A 19,690-nucleotide genomic window follows, 5' to 3' on the forward strand; every position below is an offset into this window, starting at 1 on the left:
TGTGGAAGTTGGAGCACATTTAAGAAAGTCATACACCCTTCAGGCTCAGCAGGTTAAATGTCACAGGACGCACAGCAGCACCTTTTGGAAAAACTGACACACTGTGTGTGTGCGCAAAAGGAACGAAAGCCTCGCTCTCTGTTTTGGCGAAACCCTCCGTTTCACAGTGTGAGCTTTATTGTACATGTGGCCGTTTACTTTGAATCTTTTCGGACAAACTGTGGTTGCGCAGAGTTAGTCTCTCTGAACTCTGTTTCACTACGTCCACTCTAAAGTTTTATGACCATGTGCGAGGGAGAGGGTAAACGGGTCACGACCCGGCGCGGTACTTTTTCTTTCAGAGGAGAAGATGGAAGACTTTGAGGGTCACAGAAAGCAAATGATCTGCTCATGACTGTGGAGAATGTGCATGTAATCTGCCACTGTGGAGATGAGGCAGACATGGCCTCTCTCTCTCTAACACACTCCTTCTCTCACTCGTCCTTCTTTCTCCAGGTCCATAAAGCTGCGGTGGGATGTAATTCGTCCCTGTAGAGAATGCCTTGGAAAAACAAAGTATGAATGTCTCACATTGATTTGGGTCAGGAATGTGTGTGTGTGTGTGTGTGTGTGTGTGTGTGTGTGAGGTCATATTGGCAATCATACACTCTAAAAAATGCTGGGTTATTTAATCAACCCAACCGCTGGGTTATGAAATGTTTGACCCATTATGGGTTATTTATATGGATTTTGACTCAACACATGAGTTGGAAAAAATAACCCATCTACCCAACATACACCGTTGACCCAGCACGTGGGTTGTTTGTGCTTCGAACGTCATCACATCATCACAAGAAGAGTCCACCATACCCGGATCCACCACACACCGAGCGATCTTCAAAGAGAACTTCACTTTTCATCGAGCGAGGGAAATAAACTAAGGTAGAGTACTCTACATGTCATTTCTAATATATAAGACATATATTTTAACAACTAAGTTATAAGCTGGGTTGGTCGGAAGAGGGTGAGGCAAAGATGACACGTATTGATGCAATGGCCGTGAAGTGTTTATTTATAGAAATTGCGGTAAACGGTCTAGTGTCCGGAATACAGTGAGTCTACTTTAACGTTACCTTTCTAAAGTAATATCTTTATATTGTCGAGGCTAGTTGGTTGGTTTGTCTGGCTTGTTTGGCTAGCTTTAGCCATTATCATTGAAGCACTGGCTATTTTGATCGCGCTAATTTTTCCCCTGGAGCATTTAATGTGAACACAGTGTTAGACTGATTAAAGTATGTATAAACAGTGAGATAACCTGATATGCCAGACTAAATGCATGTATGTGCATTTATTTAAGTAATATGGTAACCCGCGATAGATAAGAAAACATTTCTTATATAAAATGGCGGCCTGGCTAGCAGGCTAACTTACATTATTTTAAGTTAACCGGATATAAATGAGCGCGCTTTTTGCCCTCAAATCTTTTAATGTGAAATGCGAAGGTATAACACAGTGTAAGACTTATTAAAGTATGTAAAAACAGTGAGATAACCTGATATGCCAGACTAAATGCATGCATGTGCATTTATTTAAGTAATATGGTGACCCGCGATAGATAACACAGTGTTAGACTTATTAAAGTATGTAAAAACATTGAAGTAACATAAAATGTCTGAATGTAAAATACATGTAATTTGAATTGTAGGCTATAGGGAGAGAGGGTCTCTCTATTTTGGCTGTTATCTTCACATTGGATTACATTCTGCTGCTAGTCTGCATTGCATTTGCATGGTGACATCTGAATAGTTAATACAATAGTAATTGTATATTTCCTTAACCTCATTTTGTGTTTGTTTCAGATCAATGGTCAGCTTTGTCATTGACACAACAGAGTGGCAGCTGACAGACCTTGTTGAAAGATTTCAAGGTAAGAAATATTTGTTTTCACATCCACAGCATATCAAGTCTGCATTGCTACTCAAGCCCTTTTCAGACATTAATTCTTATGAAATATAATTTTCTCTTTTTTTTTTCAATAGCTTCCATGTAATGTGTCAAAGTGACTCCAATAGATGAATAGGGCACATGTCTTTTGTAGACTTTCAGTGATTTATTCTATTTTGTAATAACAAATGATGGAATATGCATGTTTATCTTCCATTTAATTACCTATATATTTTAGTTTTGTACTCCTCAGTTGTAAAAACAGATTTCTTTGTGTTTTGTCTTTTAGAGGAGGGGACTGATGAGGAGAGTTTTCTTCTTTTAGAAGAGGCAACCATCAACAGTTGATCCCAAGAGCTGGCCCTGGGCTGAAGTTCTTCAAAAAATTAGAGGACTTGTAAGATCAACATTAGAGGCACACACAGTTATTATTTCTAAATATTAAAAGGAATAGTTTACTTTGAAATTAATTTTCGAGATGTTTTAGCTTACCTCAAGGGCATGTAGATGTAGGTGTCTTTGTTTCCACCGTATTTTCAATTTTGTTTTGTTTTTTCGGTTAAACCGTTGTTGTCTATCAGTCATACACTGGAGGTTTAGGGGGTCCTCCCTCGGTTCACCTCAAAGAGCATGCACAGAGAAGTCAAAATTAAACATGATTTAATGACTCGTAAATGTAAGTACACATCGATGGCCTAAGACAATAAACGAGTGGTTTGTGTGAAAAAACGAACAGTATTTATATAGTTTTTTACCTCGTGTAACTGATCTGACGGCAGAGGCGTTTCAGTCTGTGTATGCGCCGGAAGTGATCACTTGCGTCTGTATGTCACTCATTGTTTACACAGAGTTTTGGAAGTTTTACCTTTCACTGTGAAGATCTAAACATATTTATATATACAGGAAATCGCCATGGAAGAAGATTTCGATATATCTAAATGTTTAGTGAAAGGTTAAACTCCCGAAATCTCTCTGTAAACAATGAGTGACGTATACGCGCAAGCAATCACTTCTGGCGCATGCACAGACTGAAGCGCCCCTGCCGTCAGATCAGTTGCCAATGGCTGAGTTACACGAGGTAAAAACGATATAAATACTGTTCGTTTTCTCACACAAACCGCTCGTTTCGTGTCTTAGGCCATCACTGTGTACTTACATTTACGAGTCATTCAATCATGTTTAATTTGGACTTCTCTGTGCATGCTCTTTGACATTAACCGGGGGAGGACCCCCTAAACCTCCATTATATGACTGATTGACAACAATGGTTTGACCGAAAGATATCAAAATTGAAAATACTGTGGAAACAAAGACACCTACATCTTGGATGCCCTTGAGGTAAGATAAAACATATCAAAAATTAAATTCAAAGTGAACTATCCCTTTAATAGTTTCTTTGGGAAGATACCAGAATACTTGCTTGCAAGTAGAGCTAATGGCTCCCGTTGACTGTTGGCCTGTTAAATGTTCAGCCAGTTCATTCATAATTGAATGTTTTCCTACTTCAGTGATATTAACTGCAGTTCCACTAATATTGTTGATATTAAAGTAATAAAATAATTTTTCAAAGATTCCATTGTTGTTTTGTTTTTGTATTGTTTAAGTGTTTATTGCATAATCTATGCATACATCTAGCATGTATTCTGTTCTAGGTTTGTAGTGTAACAGTTTTATAGTTATGAGTAGTTTATTGCCTTTTTTTTTTTAATTGTACTGTAATGTGCTAGAATTAGTCTGGCATATGGGTTAATTTGACCCAGCATTTGGGTACACTATATAACAAATATGTAGTTGAATCAACCCAGAATTGTAATTAATTTGACCCAGCATTTGGGTACGCTATATAACAAATTTGTAGTTAAATCAACCCAGAATTTTATTTAATTTGACCCAGCATTTGAGTAGAAATGAACAACTCATCTGTTGGGTTAAAAATGACCGACCCATCTTGCTGGGTCAAATTAACTACTGCTGGGCTGGTGCAATATTGATCCAGCAGTTGGGTTATACAACAAACCAAGTTGGGTTATTTTTAACCCATCATTTTTTAGAGTGTAAAATCAGTAGACAATATAGAAAACTATTTGGTGTTCAGCTTGAAAAAATCTCAGTATGTGAAAAAGGAAAACAACAGGTTTTATTGAAATAACATCAAAATTTGATAGGATGCCATATGGAAAGATAATCAAATGATATCACCATATTGTGGGAGTATGAGTCACATATACCTGCTACATTTGTGTTGTGTGAATGAGATAAGGCTGCATGATTTTTCATCGACCGTCTCTCATAATTGCATAATTGCAAGTTTTTTTTTTAACAAAATATTTTGAGCTCATTCTCTTTCAGTTTATCAAATTACTGCAATTAAAAGTATTTTACTTAATCTTCATCTATACAGATATACACAGTTTAAAGGGACAGTTAAAAAATATTTTTGAACCCCATTAACTTTCAGTGCATGGCAAAAAACACTGAGACATTATGTGTTTCACATAATAAAGAAAGTACTGGTTTGGGGCAACATGAGGGTGAAGAAATGGTTGAAATATCCTTTTAACAACTGTCCAGTGTTCCTTTCCATTAACTATATATATATTCCTTTCTATATTCCTTTCTATTAACATATATATATATATATATATATATATATATATATATATATATATATATATATATATATATGAATTAATTCACAACAGGCAATATTGCACTGAAAAACATTTGACCTGATGCTGCTCTGTGTGTTAAATATGCTTTTGTGCTCATGTTACGTGCTTGTGTGCACTTTGTTTTTGGTCATTTATCCAGTGTAAATAGTTTATTTTTACATCAATAACAGAGAAATGTAAGTGCAATTTAATGACTTCAAAAGTGCATCACTGCGTTTCCTTTGGCACAACAGGAATTTAAGTGTGTGCTTGTTTGTATGTAAATGTGTATGGACTGACTGTGCATACATGTGTTTGCGTGTACAGCTCTATGTCATGGCTATAGTGAAGTATTTCCTTGTGCTTTCTCCGCCTAGAGTTCTTGGGTAAAACAACAAATACTCTGGTAAAACAAAGCTGAGAATGTTGTCTTAGGCTCTAGTGTACTGAACTATTAGTGAGGGACAAGCATATGTTTTGTGGAACCTGTCAGAAATGCTGTGCAAATATTATTTCAATGCGAAGATGAATAGAGGCATGTGCACTGGTAAATAACAGAGGTCCGAACCTCCTAATAAAGAATTATAGATGAATTGTCAAAAACAAACACAGGATAGTGGATATAATCTGCATGCAAACATCTGTCGGAAAAGACACATTTGTACGGTAGACAAGAAACAAACACAAACATGTAGAAAAAGGATATTTATAACTGTTAAAAATGATTTATCATTATTATTATTATTATATATTTTGCTGTCATTATTCATAATTACAGACTTGCGACAAACAACTTGTGATATTAAAGTTAAATAGTAATCAGTTTAAATGAAAATCAACTAATTAACCAGGTTAACTTACAGTTCAAATAACCAATAAACACATATTTTATTGGGGTACGTTAATCCAGTTATAGGTTAAGTGTGCACAGATTGTGTTTTTATGTGCTGTCTTTAATAATAGTCTCTCTTCACACACTGTAAAAAGTGAAAGCATACTTTAAGAGGATATTTCTTCCTGGTGTGATTTTTATATCATGCAAGGTCATTTTTTGTTCAAATACAAAACATTCTCCAGTACTTTATAATGATGTTAATATTATTATAATTAGGCTATTATCCATTTCCAAGAAAACATGCTTTCACTCTAAAAAATGCTGGGTTGTTTTAACCCAACTTTGGGTCAAATATGGACTAACCCAGCCGTTGGGTTAAATTTTTACATTACATTTTTAACCCAACATTTCGGGTTTGTCCATATTTGACCCAAAATTGGGTTAAAACAACCCAGCATTTTTTAGAGTGATTCTGCAGTGGTTTTTTTTTTTTTTTTTTTAAATTAGAAAGCATGTTTTAATTCAGTCTCCCTATATATTTCAGAAACATGCAAAGATCAGAAACCAAGTGATCTGTGAATGAAAATGTTCCCAAAATAAAATAGTTGTCATTAAAACAAGGGCTGTGTAACGATTTATTTCGTTAAATCTCAATTCGAATCGCGATTAATTGCATCCGAAATAAAAGTTTGTGTTTACATAATATTTGTGTGTACTGTGTAATTGTTTAGTATATATAAATACACACACACACATCTATATATTTAACAAATATTTCCATGTATACTGTATATATTTGGATATAATTTATATTATTTAATTAGCACATTTTTCTTAAATACATGCATATTTGTATTTTTATATATATATAATTATATACACATCACACACATACACAGTACACACACATATATTTAGTTAACACAAACTTTTATTTTGGATGCGATTAATCGGAAGTAATCGTTTCACAGCCCTAGAACCCACAATTTTACAGATGGGATAGATTTTGGTTCGCTTTTTCTGGATGTTTCAGGGATCGGGAGAGAAAGGGGAGGAATAAAAATGTGAAGGTAGAGGTTTCAAAGAGAGCTGTGGGTTAAAGAGCAGTGCATTACACTGGGCAGCCGGTGTAATTAATGCTCACCACCCACCCATAGAGCCCTCCAGCCAAAACGCTGCAGAGAGTGGGCTAAATCACAACCGTGTGTTTCTGTGTCCTCTTGTGTGTGTGTGTGTGTGTGTGCGTTGGTGCGACCGGATTATGAGGACAAAACACATGGATACATACCGACTCTATGAGGACATACCGTAACTATGAGGACAGCACTAATGTCCTCATAAGTCGAGCAATGTAGAAAGGCTTATAAGGTAGCGATTAACCACCTCCCGCTTTTTCTCAATATGTCCTTATAAATCCGTTGTACCCGTTTTTCAGTGTGTATCAGTGTATGCTCAGAGTGTATAATCTCCCTCTATGTGAAATTCGATGGTACTGCAGTATCATACACATTTCATACACCCAGACCACGCCCAAGCGCGATTCATTGGTGGAACGCTGGAATCCTCGTCAGTGATTGGCTGCTTTTCACGTCCGTCAAAGTCAGCGCGCCGCGCCTGCGCATTTGATCTCTATCGCCTGTGTGTTGTGACGGTGTGATTAATCAGAAGAGAAGATTATTAATTAGCAGAATTCGAGCGAAGTTGACGAGCTATTGCGGGAGATTATCACGAGGAAGGTAAGTGTGTTTATTTATATTCTACCTTTATGGAGTTAAGTGTTATGAGTCAGTTTTAAATAACGTTAGTTACATTATTTTAAACATGGCCGCTAATATCAGTCCATAGGCATTTAAAAAGGGCGTCCCCAAACATCTTGCACATGCTATTCACTTTTTTTTTGTTTTGTTTATTACAAACGAAATTCTCTTGTTGTTCATAGACTTATTTTGAAATAAATCAAATCTATGTTGTCATCACGATGACTGGTAAAGTTGAGTGGATGAATTTACAGTTTAATACAGTAAGATACAGAAATATATTAATAAGCAGAAACGAAAAATAATGTAAAAGTAGGCTCGTTAATGTAACGTTACTGTCAATAGAATTATGTGACAAAACTATTTAACTTTAGTTGATTTATTTTAGGGCTGGATATTAGCAGACATTTTATGATTCCATTCAATTTTAATTCACATTCTTTCGATTCTATTTTTATTGATTATTTTAATGTTTAAATAGGTGTAATACCTGTAACATTTTCTAAAACTTTCTCTCTATAGTTAATTTTTCTAACGTAACGAGTTTGGCTTTATTTGATCTGAGGCACCACATTAAGGAGTGATAAAATGTTATTAAAATGGACTGAATTTGAAATCAGTGACTGTTTCTTATCAAAAGTAACAAGTCTTAAAAACCTATTTATGTGTGAAGTGACTTGACTTGACTTGACTTGAAATGTTGTATATATTGATATAGACTACAGTCTGACGATAATGAACTGTATATTATGAAGCTTATAGGCTACATACTAATTATGTTTTCTGGAATGTTTTCAGTCAACATGTTAAGAAAGAAGCGAATAAAACCTGAGCAGGATGCAAAAGAACACATATTGTCGGATAAAGACAAAGCCTTCATTGAGGGACGACAAATCAACACATTCAAAGGTAAATTGATTGTGCACCACAAGGCAATTTGACCATGTTCAGACTGCAGGCAAATTAAATCATAAAGTAGACAAGACATGCATTTGAAAGAATGAAAAGTACCCCTATTGCTGGCAGTCTGGACATGATCTTTCACATTCACACATTTAAGCTGCTCATTTTCGTAAAGGTTAAGAGATTAATCAATTTTTATAATTATTATTGTTACTTTTAAATAAATACTTAAAACTATGTATACAGTAGGGATGTCAATTTTCACAATTTTACAATTAATATCACAGTGAAAACCAATGCTTAATTTTTTTTTTTTAAATTTATTTCCTGCACCTCATATTACAGTACACATTTTTACAGGTTTTAACTCTTTAAAATGATAGGTTGTTTAACTGTGTAACATATAGGTGCTCTTGGGTTCATGTTTTATTTTTATTATTCATTTAATTTTATTGTTTATATTATTTTGCCCTTTTAGGGAGAGGTGTGTTTGCACTTGAGCACATTGAACCATCCACCTTTGTTGTTGAATACCGTGGGATTCTCTCTCAAAGTAAACATGTTAAAGATGTTTAAGGCAACTACTTGTTCAACTTCACATGGAATGAAACACGTTATTGGTAAGCTGGCTGTTTCTTTTTAGTTATGATTATGATGATTATTATTATTACAATATAGGGCTGCATGATTTGGGGAAAATGTTATATTGGAATTTTTGAGGTCAATATTGCAAATGCGATATAATAAACAAATAGTTTCATGAGTCGACTTGCTTGGTTCTAAAGCAAAATGCACACACAGATTAGTGATAATTCTGAAATGTGTATTTCTCAACTCAAACTAGCAACAACAACTAAATGATTGATAACATCTATAATGATCAATAAGCCATTGATTTCTGGAAAAAAATGAATTGTACTGTATTCTGGCGCGCGGTCTGTGCATGCACATGATACTGGCACACGTCTTTCTGTGAGTCACAGTCGGATGCGCGCTTTCTTTTGACTTGTCTCGCGTGAATGGTTTTAAGCAATCGCATGAGAGCATTATCATGTAACACTAGCCAAAGGATGACAAAAAATAACAGATGCTGGGTTAATTGCGTTAACAGCCCATTGTTTATTTTACATAAAATTGCAGCACTTTGATCGCATAAGCTTGACATAGTGATTACAATTTTGATATGGTTAATCATGCCGCACTATTACAATAGCAGATTTGCTAGGGTTCTCATAACATTAGGAACATATTAGTTAGAGATAATCAATAACATGTGGAGATGCACCGATTGATCGGCTGGTGATCGGAATCGACCAATTTCCACGTGATCGGCCGTGATCGGCGACCGGCCAGTCAGTCTGACATATGCCGATTTTATTTATATTAAATATATCATTTTTTTCTAGTTGTTTATTGGATGTGAAAAGGAAATGGTTCTTCCATAACACTGCACTTCAGATGTGTGTGAATTTCCCACACCAGGAGAACTTGATATAGTTCTGTTTTATAGCAATTATCTTTTCAAAAATGTTCTATGCAAAATGTTCAATTAAAGAGAAGATAGAAAATAAATATTTGTGTGTAATGTGAAGTGATTTGAAAAAATGAAATCAGAATCGGCTAAAATCGGCAGGTCAAACTCAAGGAAAAATCGGAAATTGGGATTGGCCTAGAAAATTGTAATCGGTTCATCTCTAATAACATGGTTATTGTTCATCTGGGGTATTATTATTTTTTACCTTATGTGGATCATCTGACCTATTAAATTCTTAGGAAGTCAAGTTAACTTTCACAATGTGTATTTGAGTATAGGTTAAATAGGCCAGCCAAGGATAGCCTAACCCAAATGTTCAACTAGAACCTTATATTCTTACTGCACTATTTTTTATCACCACATAGATGCAACAAAAGAGGACACTTCGCTTGGTCCACTTCGGTTGGTGAATGATGACAAAAATCCAAATTGCAAAGTCAAGACAATCATTGTTGATGGAAGGCCACACCTGTGTCTGTGTACTATAAGACATATCTTTCCAGATGAAGAGGTCACATACAACTATGGGGATTCCTCTTGGCCTTGGCGTTTAAGGGTGAGTCTCTCAAAGACTTTATCACTGAAAGTCAACCATGTTCTGTATTTCATGAATTTTAGTTTTTTATATGATGCAGATTATTAAAAAAAAAAAAGTCTGCATTTCTGCTTTATTTTCATAACTCGTGTGTTGGGGGATGGGCATGACACTGACCTGAAATGTAAGGACAGTTCTCCACTACGAGGACCGTCATGTCAGGGTTAGGGTTTGAGGAAAAGATGTTGCTTTGGGTATGTGTCAGCTGCTGCTTTATTGTGGATAAGCTGTAGAACCAATATGCACTGGAAAGGAAATGATATGTTGATGTTTATAATGTTATTTCACTTTATAGACAAGATCTGCATGTATCAGCCTTCTCCTCCTCACATGTTTTATATGTCTGCTTTGTGCACGACGGAGCCATGAAAGGGCCACTAGATATTAAGACTTTGGTTGATTCTAGAATTAGTTGCAGTGACCAATTAGCAAACATCCTTGCCTCAGTGTTGTACCTGTCTTTCTCATAATTACAGGAATTGTGTGACGAGACATCAGTGGCTGTGACTGAATGCAGTGTGAATCCTTCCTCATCAGTGAAACAGAAAGTAAGTGAACGGATGTTCCTTCATTGTTTTCTTCTCTTTGACACAGGCAATGTTAGAGGGTTAGTTCACCCAAAAATGAAAATTCTGTCAGTATTTACTCACCCTCATGCTGTTCCAAACCTATATGTGTTTATTTGTTCTGCTGAACACAAAGGAAGATATTTGTATATGTATTTTTTCCTACTATGGTAGTCAATGGGGAATGAGATCTGTTTGATTAAAACATTCTTCCAAATATCTTCCTTTTTGTTCAGCAGAACAAATAAACACATAGAGGTTTGGAACAACATGAGGGTGAGTAAATACTGACTGAAATTTCATTTTTGGGTGAACTAACCCTTTAAGTGTAGGATGGTTGGGCATCATACTCGACTGGTTGACGTGGACTGTCGTCTTAAAGACGCTGTTGTGACGTCTCAAATTCGAGTAAAATGTACCTTGCTCGGTTCATACATTTTCATAACTCGTGTGTTGGGGGATGGGCATGACACTGACCTGAAATGTAAGGACAGTTCTCCACTACGAGGACCGTCATGTCAGGGTTAGGGTTTGAGGAAAAGCTGTTGCTTTGGGTATGTGTCAGCTGCTGCTTTATTGTGGATAAGCTGTAGAACCAATATGCACTGGAAAGGAAATGGTATGTTGATGTTTATAATGTTATCTGACTTTATAGACAAGATCTGTGTGTCAGCCTTCTCCTCCTCACGTTTTATATGTCTGCTTTGTGCACGACGGAGCCATGAAAGGGCCACTAGATATTAAGACTTTGGTTGATTCTAGAATTAGTTACGGTGACCAATTAGCAAACATCCTTGCCTCAGTGTTGTACCTGTCTTTCTCATAATTACAGGAATTGTCTGACGAGACATCAGTGGCTGTGACTGAATGCAGTGTGAATCCTTCCTCAACAGTGAAACAGAAAGTAAGTGAACGGATGTTCCTTCATTGTTTTCTTCTCTTTGACACAGGCAATGTTAGAGGGTTAGTTCACCCAAAAATGAAAATTCTGTCAGTATTTACTCACCCTCATGCTGTTCCAAACCTATATGTGTTTATTTGTTCTGCTGAACACAAAGGAAGATATTTGTATATGTATTTTTTCCTACTATGGTAGTCAATGGGGAATGAGATCTGTTTGATTAAAACATTCTTCCAAATATCTTCCTTTTTGTTCAGCAGAACAAATAAACACATAGAGGTTTGGAACAACATGAGGGTGAGTAAATACTGACTGAAATTTCATTTTTGGGTCAACTAACCCTTTAAGTGTAGGATGGTTGGGCATCATACTCGACTGGTTGACGTGGACTGTCGTCTTAAAGACGCTGTTGTGACGTCTCAAATTCGAGTAAAATGTACCTTGCTCGGTTCATACATTTTCATAACTCGTGTGTTGGGGGATGGGCATGACACTGACCTGAAATGTAAGGACAGTTCTCCACTACGAGGACCGTCATGTCAGGGTTAGGGTTTGAGGAAAAGATGTTGCTTTGGGTATGTGTCAGCTGCTGCTTTATTGTGGATAAGCTGTAGAACCAATATGCACTGGAAAGGAAATGGTATGTTGATGTTTATAATGTAATGTGTATTGGATTTATTTGACTTTATAGACAAGATCTGCATGTCAGCCTTCTCCTCCTCACATGTTTTATATGTCTGCTTTGTGCACGACGGAGCCATGAAAGGGCAACTAGATATTAAGACTTTGGTTGATTCTAGAATTAGTTGCGGTGACCAATTAGCAAACATCCTTGCCTCAGTGTTGTACCTGTCTTTCTCATAATTACAGGAATTGTGTGACGAGACATCAGTGGCTGTGACTGTGTAGGAGTGAGGGGTAGGGGGAAGGGGTAAGGGGTGGGGGATAGGGGTGGGGTGTAGGAGTGAGGGGTAGGGGGAAGGGTAAGGGGTGGGGGATAGGGGTAGGGGTGAGGGGAAGGTGGAAGGGGTGAGGGGTGAGGGGAAGGGCTGAGGGGTAGGGGGAAGGGGAAAGGGTAAGACGGATAATTGGGATTCAGCCTAAGACTTTGGTTGATTCTAGAATTAGTTGCAGTGACCAATTGGCAGACATCCTTGCCTCAGTGTTGTACCTGTCTTTCTCATATTACAGGAATTGTGTGACGAGACATCAGTGGCTGTGACTGAATGCAGTGTGAATCCTTCCTCAACAGTGAAACAGAAAGTAAGTGAACGGATGTTCCTTCATTGTTTTCTTCTCTTTGACACAGGCAATGTTAAGTGTAGGATGGTTGGGCATCATACTCGACTGGTTGACGTGGACTGTCGTCTTAAAGACGCTGTTGTGACGTCTCAAATTCGAGTAAAATGTACCTTGCTCAGTTCATACATTTTCATAACTCGTGTGTTGGGGGATGGGCATGACACTGACCTGAAATGTAAGGACAGTTCTCCACTACGAGGACCGTCATGTCAGGGTTAGGGTTTGAGGAAAAGCTGTTGCTTTGGGTATGTGTCAGCTGCTGCTTTATTGTGGATAAGCTGTAGAACCAATATGCACTGGAAAGGAAATGGTATGTTGATGTTTATAATGTTATCTGACTTTATAGACAAGATCTGTGTGTCAGCCTTCTCCTCCTCACGTTTTATATGTCTGCTTTGTGCACGACGGAGCCATGAAAGGGCCACTAGATATTAAGACTTTGGTTGATTCTAGAATTAGTTGCAGTGACCAATTAGCAAACATCCTTGCCTCAGTGTTGTACCTGTCTTTCTCATAATTACAGGAATTGTCTGACGAGACATCAGTGGCTGTGACTGAATGCAGTGTGAATCCTTCCTCAACAGTGAAACAGAAAGTAAGTGAACGGATGTTCCTTCATTGTTTTCTTCTCTTTGACACAGGCAATGTTAGAGGGTTAGTTCACCCAAAAATGAAAATTCTGTCAGTATTTACTCACCCTCATGCTGTTCCAAACCTATATGTGTTTATTTGTTCTGCTGAACACAAAGGAAGATATTTGTATTTTTTCCTACTATGGTAGTCAATGGGGAATGAGATCTGTTTGATTAAAACATTCTTCCAAATATCTTCCTTTGTGTTCAGCAGAACAAATAAACACATAGAGGTTTGGAACAACATGAGGGTGAGTAAATACTGCCTGAAATTTCATTTTTGGGTGAACTAACCCTTTAAGTGTAGGATGGTTGGGCATCATACTGGACTGGTTGACGTGGACTGTCGTCTTAAAGACGCTGTTGTGACGTCTCAAATTCGAGTAAAATGTACCTTGCTCAGTTCATACATTTTCATAACTCGTGTGTTGGGGGATGGGCATGACACTGACCTGAAATGTAAGGACAGTTCTCCACTATGAGGACCGTCATGTCAGGGTTAGGGTTTGAGGAAAAGCTGTTGCTTTGGGTATGTGTCAGCTGCTGCTTTATTGTGGATAAGCTGTAGAACCAATATGCACTGGAAAGGAAATGGTATGTTGATGTTTATAATGTAATGTGTATTGGATTTATTTGACTTTATAGACAAGATCTGCATATCAGCCTTCTCCTCCTCACATGTTTTATATGTCTGCTTTGTGCACGACGGAGCCATGAAAGGGCCACTAGATATTAAGGCTGAATCCCAATTCTCTGTCTTACCCCTTCCCCTTCGTCTTACCCCTAGGCCTTGTCCCTCGAAATCGAGTGGTAAGCGCTAGTGCAAACATACCCCTATGAAATGAGACACCACTCGGTTACGTCCTTGGCGTCTATCACCAGGGGCGAAAAGTGTTGATCACAAACTTCTCTAAACTTTTAAGATGCCGTCTGCAAGTATGCTTATGTCGATTGCGTTGGTACTGGAGATTTATTTGCGATTGTCAGCAACAAATACAGGACAGTATATTTAAAGCACGTATTGATGTCTCCAGGGTGACCATATAACGTCCTCCTTTTCCCAGACATGTCACCCGGATTTCGGGATCGCTGAAAATTTCCGGGATTCGGCTTTTGCTTTCTGCCTTCACTATTCATTATGTTTACATGCACAAGGTGTTGTTTCAATCGGACTGAATTCATTCATTTAAATCTGTGAATCTGAATGTATTGTTTATCTAATATTCCCGTGTTTTCGTCTCAGTCGGGATCCGTTTGAAGCTGAATGCATCATCTGAGAAGCTGATCACGTACGTGTCAGTGTCAAATAATGTACACATAATGAATGGCGACTGTAGAAAGCCAAAGCTGAATACCGTAAATTTTGGGTGATCTTGAAATGTGGGACTGATTGTGCAAATCAGCAATGTAACGTTAGCATAGCCCAGCGTAGCAAAGTAGCGATTTTTAAAAAAGTTTCAATAAACAACATAGTTGCAAATATAGCCTATATGTACATAACTGTGTAGAGCACAAAACAAGACTGTCATATTTTTTTTTATCAATCATGTAAGTGAAAAAACTTTAATTTATGGGACACTCTGGATGGTATGCCATCCAGAGTGAAGGAGAGGCAATGCCATCGTTGCCAGTTGCGCAGTGCATTTCTTACCCCTTGGTTTCAAGTAAGCTCATGAAAATTCTTGGTCTTAAGTGGTATATACCCCTTCCCCTTACCCCTAGATCAAAATGAAAATTGCGATGGCGCTTCCTCTCACGTGAACGTGCAAAACTGAGGGGGGTAGGGGTGAGGGTAAGGGGTAAGGGGTGGGGGGTAGGGGTGGGGTGTAGGAGTGAGGGGTAGGGGTGAGGGGAAGGTGGAAGGGGTGAGGGGAAGGGCTGAGGGGTAGGGGGAAGGGGAAAGGGTAAGACGGATAATTGGGATTCAGCCTAAGACTTTGGTTGATTCTAGAATTAGTTGCAGTGACCAATTGGCAGACATCCTTGCCTCAGTGTTGTACCTGTCTTTCTCATATTACAGGAATTGTGTGACGAGACATCAGTGGCTGTGACTGAATGCAGTGTGAATCCTTCCTCATCAGTGAAACAGAAAGTAAGTGAACGGATGTTCCTTCATTGTTTTCTTCTCTTTGACACAGGCAATGTTAAGTGTAGGATGGTTGGGCATCATACTATACTGGTTGACGTGGACTGTCGTCTTAAAGACGCTGTTGTGACGTCTCAAATTCGAGTAAAATGTACCTTGCTCGGTTCATACATTTGCATAACTCGTGTGTTGGGGGATGGGCATGACACTGACCTGAAATGTAAGGACAGTTCTCCACTATGAGGACCGTCATGTCAGGGTTAGGGTTTGAGGAAAAGATGTTGCTTTGGGTATGTGTCAGCTGCTGCTTTATTGTGGATAAGCTGTAGACCCAATATGCACTGGAAAGGAAATGGTATGTTGATGTTTATAATGTTATTTCACTTTATAGACAAGATCTGCATGTCTGCCTTCTCCTCCTCACATGTTTTATATGTCTGCTTTGTGCACGACGGAGCCATGAAAGGGCAACTAGATATTAAGACTTTGGTTGATTCTAGAATTAGTTGCGGTGACCAATTAGCAAACATCCTTGCCTCAGTGTTGTACCTGTCTTTCTCATATTACAGGAATTGTGTGACGAGACATCAGTGGCTGTGACTGAATGCAGTGTGAATCCTTCCTCATCAGTGAAACAGAAAGTAAGTGAACGGATGTTCCTTCATTGTTTTCTTCTCTTTGACACAGGCAATGTTAAGTGTAGGATGGTTGGGCATCATACTCGACTGGTTGACGTGGACTGTCGTCTTAAAGACGCTGTTGTGACGTCTCAAATTCGAGTAAAATGTACCTTGCTCAGTTCATACATTTTCATAACTCGTGTGTTGGGGGATGGGCATGACACTGACCTGAAATGTAAGGACAGTTCTCCACTATGAGGACCGTCATGTCAGGGTTAGGGTTTGAGGAAAAGATGTTGCTTTGGGTATGTGTCAGCTGCTGCTTTATTGTGGATAAGCTGTAGAACCAATATGCACTGGAAAGGAAATGGTATGTTGATGTTTATAATGTTATCTGACTTTATAGACAAGATCTGCATATCAGCCTTCTCCTCCTCACATGTTTTATATGTCTGCTTTGTGCACGACGGAGCCATGAAAGGGCCACTAGATATTAAGGCTGAATCCCAATTCTCTGTCTTACCCCTTCCCCTTCGTCTTACCCCTAGGCCTTGTCCCTCGAAATCGAGTGGTAAGCGCTAGTGCAAACATACCCCTATGAAATGAGACACCACTCGGTTACGTCCTTGGCGTCTATCACCAGGGGCGAAAAGTGTTGATCACAAACTTCTCTAAACTTTTAAGATGCCGTCTGCAAGTATGCTTATGTCGATTGCGTTGGTACTGGAGATTTATTTGCGATTGTCAGCAACAAATACAGGACAGTATATTTAAAGCACGTATTGATGTCTCCAGGGTGACCATATAACGTCCTCCTTTTCCCAGACATGTCACCCGGATTTCGGGATCGCTGAAAATTTCCGGGATTCGGCTTTTGCTTTCTGCCTTCACTATTCATTATGTTTACATGCACAAGGTGTTGTTTCAATCGGACTGAATTCATTCATTTAAATCTGTGAATCTGAATGTATTGTTTATCTAATATTCCCGTGTTTTCGTCTCAGTCGGGATCCGTTTGAAGCTGAATGCATCATCTGAGAAGCTGATCACGTACGTGTCAGTGTCAAATAATGTACACATAATGAATGGCGACTGTAGAAAGCCAAAGCTGAATACCGTAAATTTTGGGTGATCTTGAAATGTGGGACTGATTGTGCAAACCAGCAATGTAACGTTAGCATAGCCCAGCGTAGCAAAGTAGCGATTTTTAAAAAAGTTTCAATAAACAACATAGTTGCAAATATAGCCTATATGTACATAACTGTGTAGAGCACAAAACAAGACTGTCATATTTTTTTTTATCAATCATGTAAGTGAAAAAACTTTAATTTATGGGACACTCTGGATGGTATGCCATCCAGAGTGAAGGAGAGGCAATGCCATCGTTGCCAGTTGCGCAGTGCATTTCTTACCCCTTGGTTTCAAGTAAGCTCATGAAAATTCTTGGTCTTAAGTGGTATATACCCCTTCCCCTTACCCCTAGATCAAAATGAAAATTGCGATGGCGCTTCCTCTCACGTGAACGTGCAAAACTGAGGGGGGTAGGGGTGAGGGGAAGGGGTAAGGGGTGGGGGGTAGGGGTGGGGTGTAGGAGTGAGGGGTAGGGGTGAGGGGAAGGTGGAAGGGGTGAGGGGAAGGGCTGAGGGGTAGGGGGAAGGGGAAAGGGTAAGACGGATAATTGGGATTCAGCCTAAGACTTTGGTTGATTCTAGAATTAGTTGCAGTGACCAATTGGCAGACATCCTTGCCTCAGTGTTGTACCTGTCTTTCTCATATTACAGGAATTGTGTGACGAGACATCAGTGGCTGTGACTGAATGCAGTGTGAATCCTTCCTCATCAGTGAAACAGAAAGTAAGTGAACGGATGTTCCTTCATTGTTTTCTTCTCTTTGACACAGGCAATGTTAAGTGTAGGATGGTTGGGCATCATACTATACTGGTTGACGTGGACTGTCGTCTTAAAGACGCTGTTGTGACGTCTCAAATTCGAGTAAAATGTACCTTGCTCGGTTCATACATTTTCATAACTCGTGTGTTGGGGGATGGGCATGACACTGACCTGAAATGTAAGGACAGTTCTCCACTATGAGGACCGTCATGTCAGGGTTAGGGTTTGAGGAAAAGATGTTGCTTTGGGTATGTGTCAGCTGCTGCTTTATTGTGGATAAGCTGTAGACCCAATATGCACTGGAAAGGAAATGGTATGTTGATGTTTATAATGTTATTTCACTTTATAGACAAGATCTGCATGTCAGCCTTCTCCTCCTCACATGTTTTATATGTCTGCTTTGTGCACGACGGAGCCATGAAAGGGCAACTAGATATTAAGACTTTGGTTGATTCTAGAATTAGTTGCGGTGACCAATTAGCAAACATCCTTGCCTCAGTGTTGTACCTGTCTTTCTCATAATTACAGGAATTGTGTGACGAGACATCAGTGGCTGTGACTGTGTAGGAGTGAGGGGTAGGGGGAAGGGGTAAGGAGTGGGGGGTAGGGGTGGGGTGTAGGAGTGAGAGGTAGGGGGAAGGGTAAGGGGTGGGGGATAGGGGTAGGGGTGTAGGAGTAAGGGGTAGGGGTGAGGGGAAGGTGGAAGGGGTGAGGGGAAGGGCTGAGGGGTAGGGGGAAGGGGAAAGGGTAAGACGGATAATTGGGATTCAGCCTAAGACTTTGGTTGATTCTAGAATTAGTTGCAGTGACCAATTGGCAGACATCCTTGCCTCAGTGTTGTACCTGTCTTTCTCATATTACAGGAATTGTGTGACGAGACATCAGTGGCTGTGACTGAATGCAGTGTGAATCCTTCCTCAACAGTGAAACAGAAAGTAAGTGAACGGATGTTCCTTCATTGTTTTCTTCTCTTTGACACAGGCAATGTTAAGTGTAGGATGGTTGGGCATCATACTCGACTGGTTGACGTGGACTGTCGTCTTAAAGACGCTGTTGTGACGTCTCAAATTCGAGTAAAATGTACCTTGCTCAGTTCATACATTTTCATAACTCGTGTGTTGGGGGATGGGCATGACACTGACCTGAAATGTAAGGACAGTTCTCCACTACGAGGACCGTCATGTCAGGGTTAGGGTTTGAGGAAAAGCTGTTGCTTTGGGTATGTGTCAGCTGCTGCTTTATTGTGGATAAGCTGTAGACCCAATATGCACTGGAAAGGAAATGGTATGTTGATGTTTATAATGTTATCTGACTTTATAGACAAGATCTGTGTGTCAGCCTTCTCCTCCTCACGTTTTATATGTCTGCTTTGTGCACGACGGAGCCATGAAAGGGCAACTAGATATTAAGACTTTGGTTGATTCTAGAATTAGTTGCATTGACCAATTAGCAAACATCCTTGCCTCAGTGTTGTACCTGTCTTTCTCATAATTACA

At 38.9% G+C, this 19,690-nt stretch overlaps 2 long non-coding RNA genes across 3 annotated transcripts; both read left to right on the forward strand.

Moving 5' to 3' along the window:
* The first annotated feature begins 648 nt into the window (after window positions 1–648).
* Window positions 649–2,393, forward strand: LOC148981723 (uncharacterized). Its single transcript, XR_016168188.1, has 3 exons — window positions 649–921; window positions 1,839–1,906; window positions 2,213–2,393. It is a non-coding gene; the product is annotated as an uncharacterized LOC148981723 (long non-coding RNA).
* Window positions 2,394–6,636: 4,243 nt separating this feature from the next.
* LOC148981724 (uncharacterized) lies at window positions 6,637–10,747 on the forward strand. Of its 2 annotated transcripts, XR_016168338.1 has the most exons (5): window positions 6,637–7,145; window positions 7,965–8,075; window positions 8,548–8,689; window positions 9,969–10,159; window positions 10,675–10,747. It is a non-coding gene; the product is annotated as an uncharacterized LOC148981724 (long non-coding RNA). The 2 variants fall into 2 exon arrangements; XR_016168337.1 differs by having other exon boundaries at window positions 6,637–8,075.
* The last annotated feature ends 8,943 nt before the right edge of the window (window positions 10,748–19,690 follow it).

This window comes from Pimephales promelas, chromosome 4, assembly GCF_988280905.1.
Source record: "Pimephales promelas chromosome 4, fPimPro1.hap1.1, whole genome shotgun sequence".
Classification (NCBI taxonomy): Eukaryota; Metazoa; Chordata; class Actinopteri; order Cypriniformes; family Leuciscidae; genus Pimephales; species Pimephales promelas.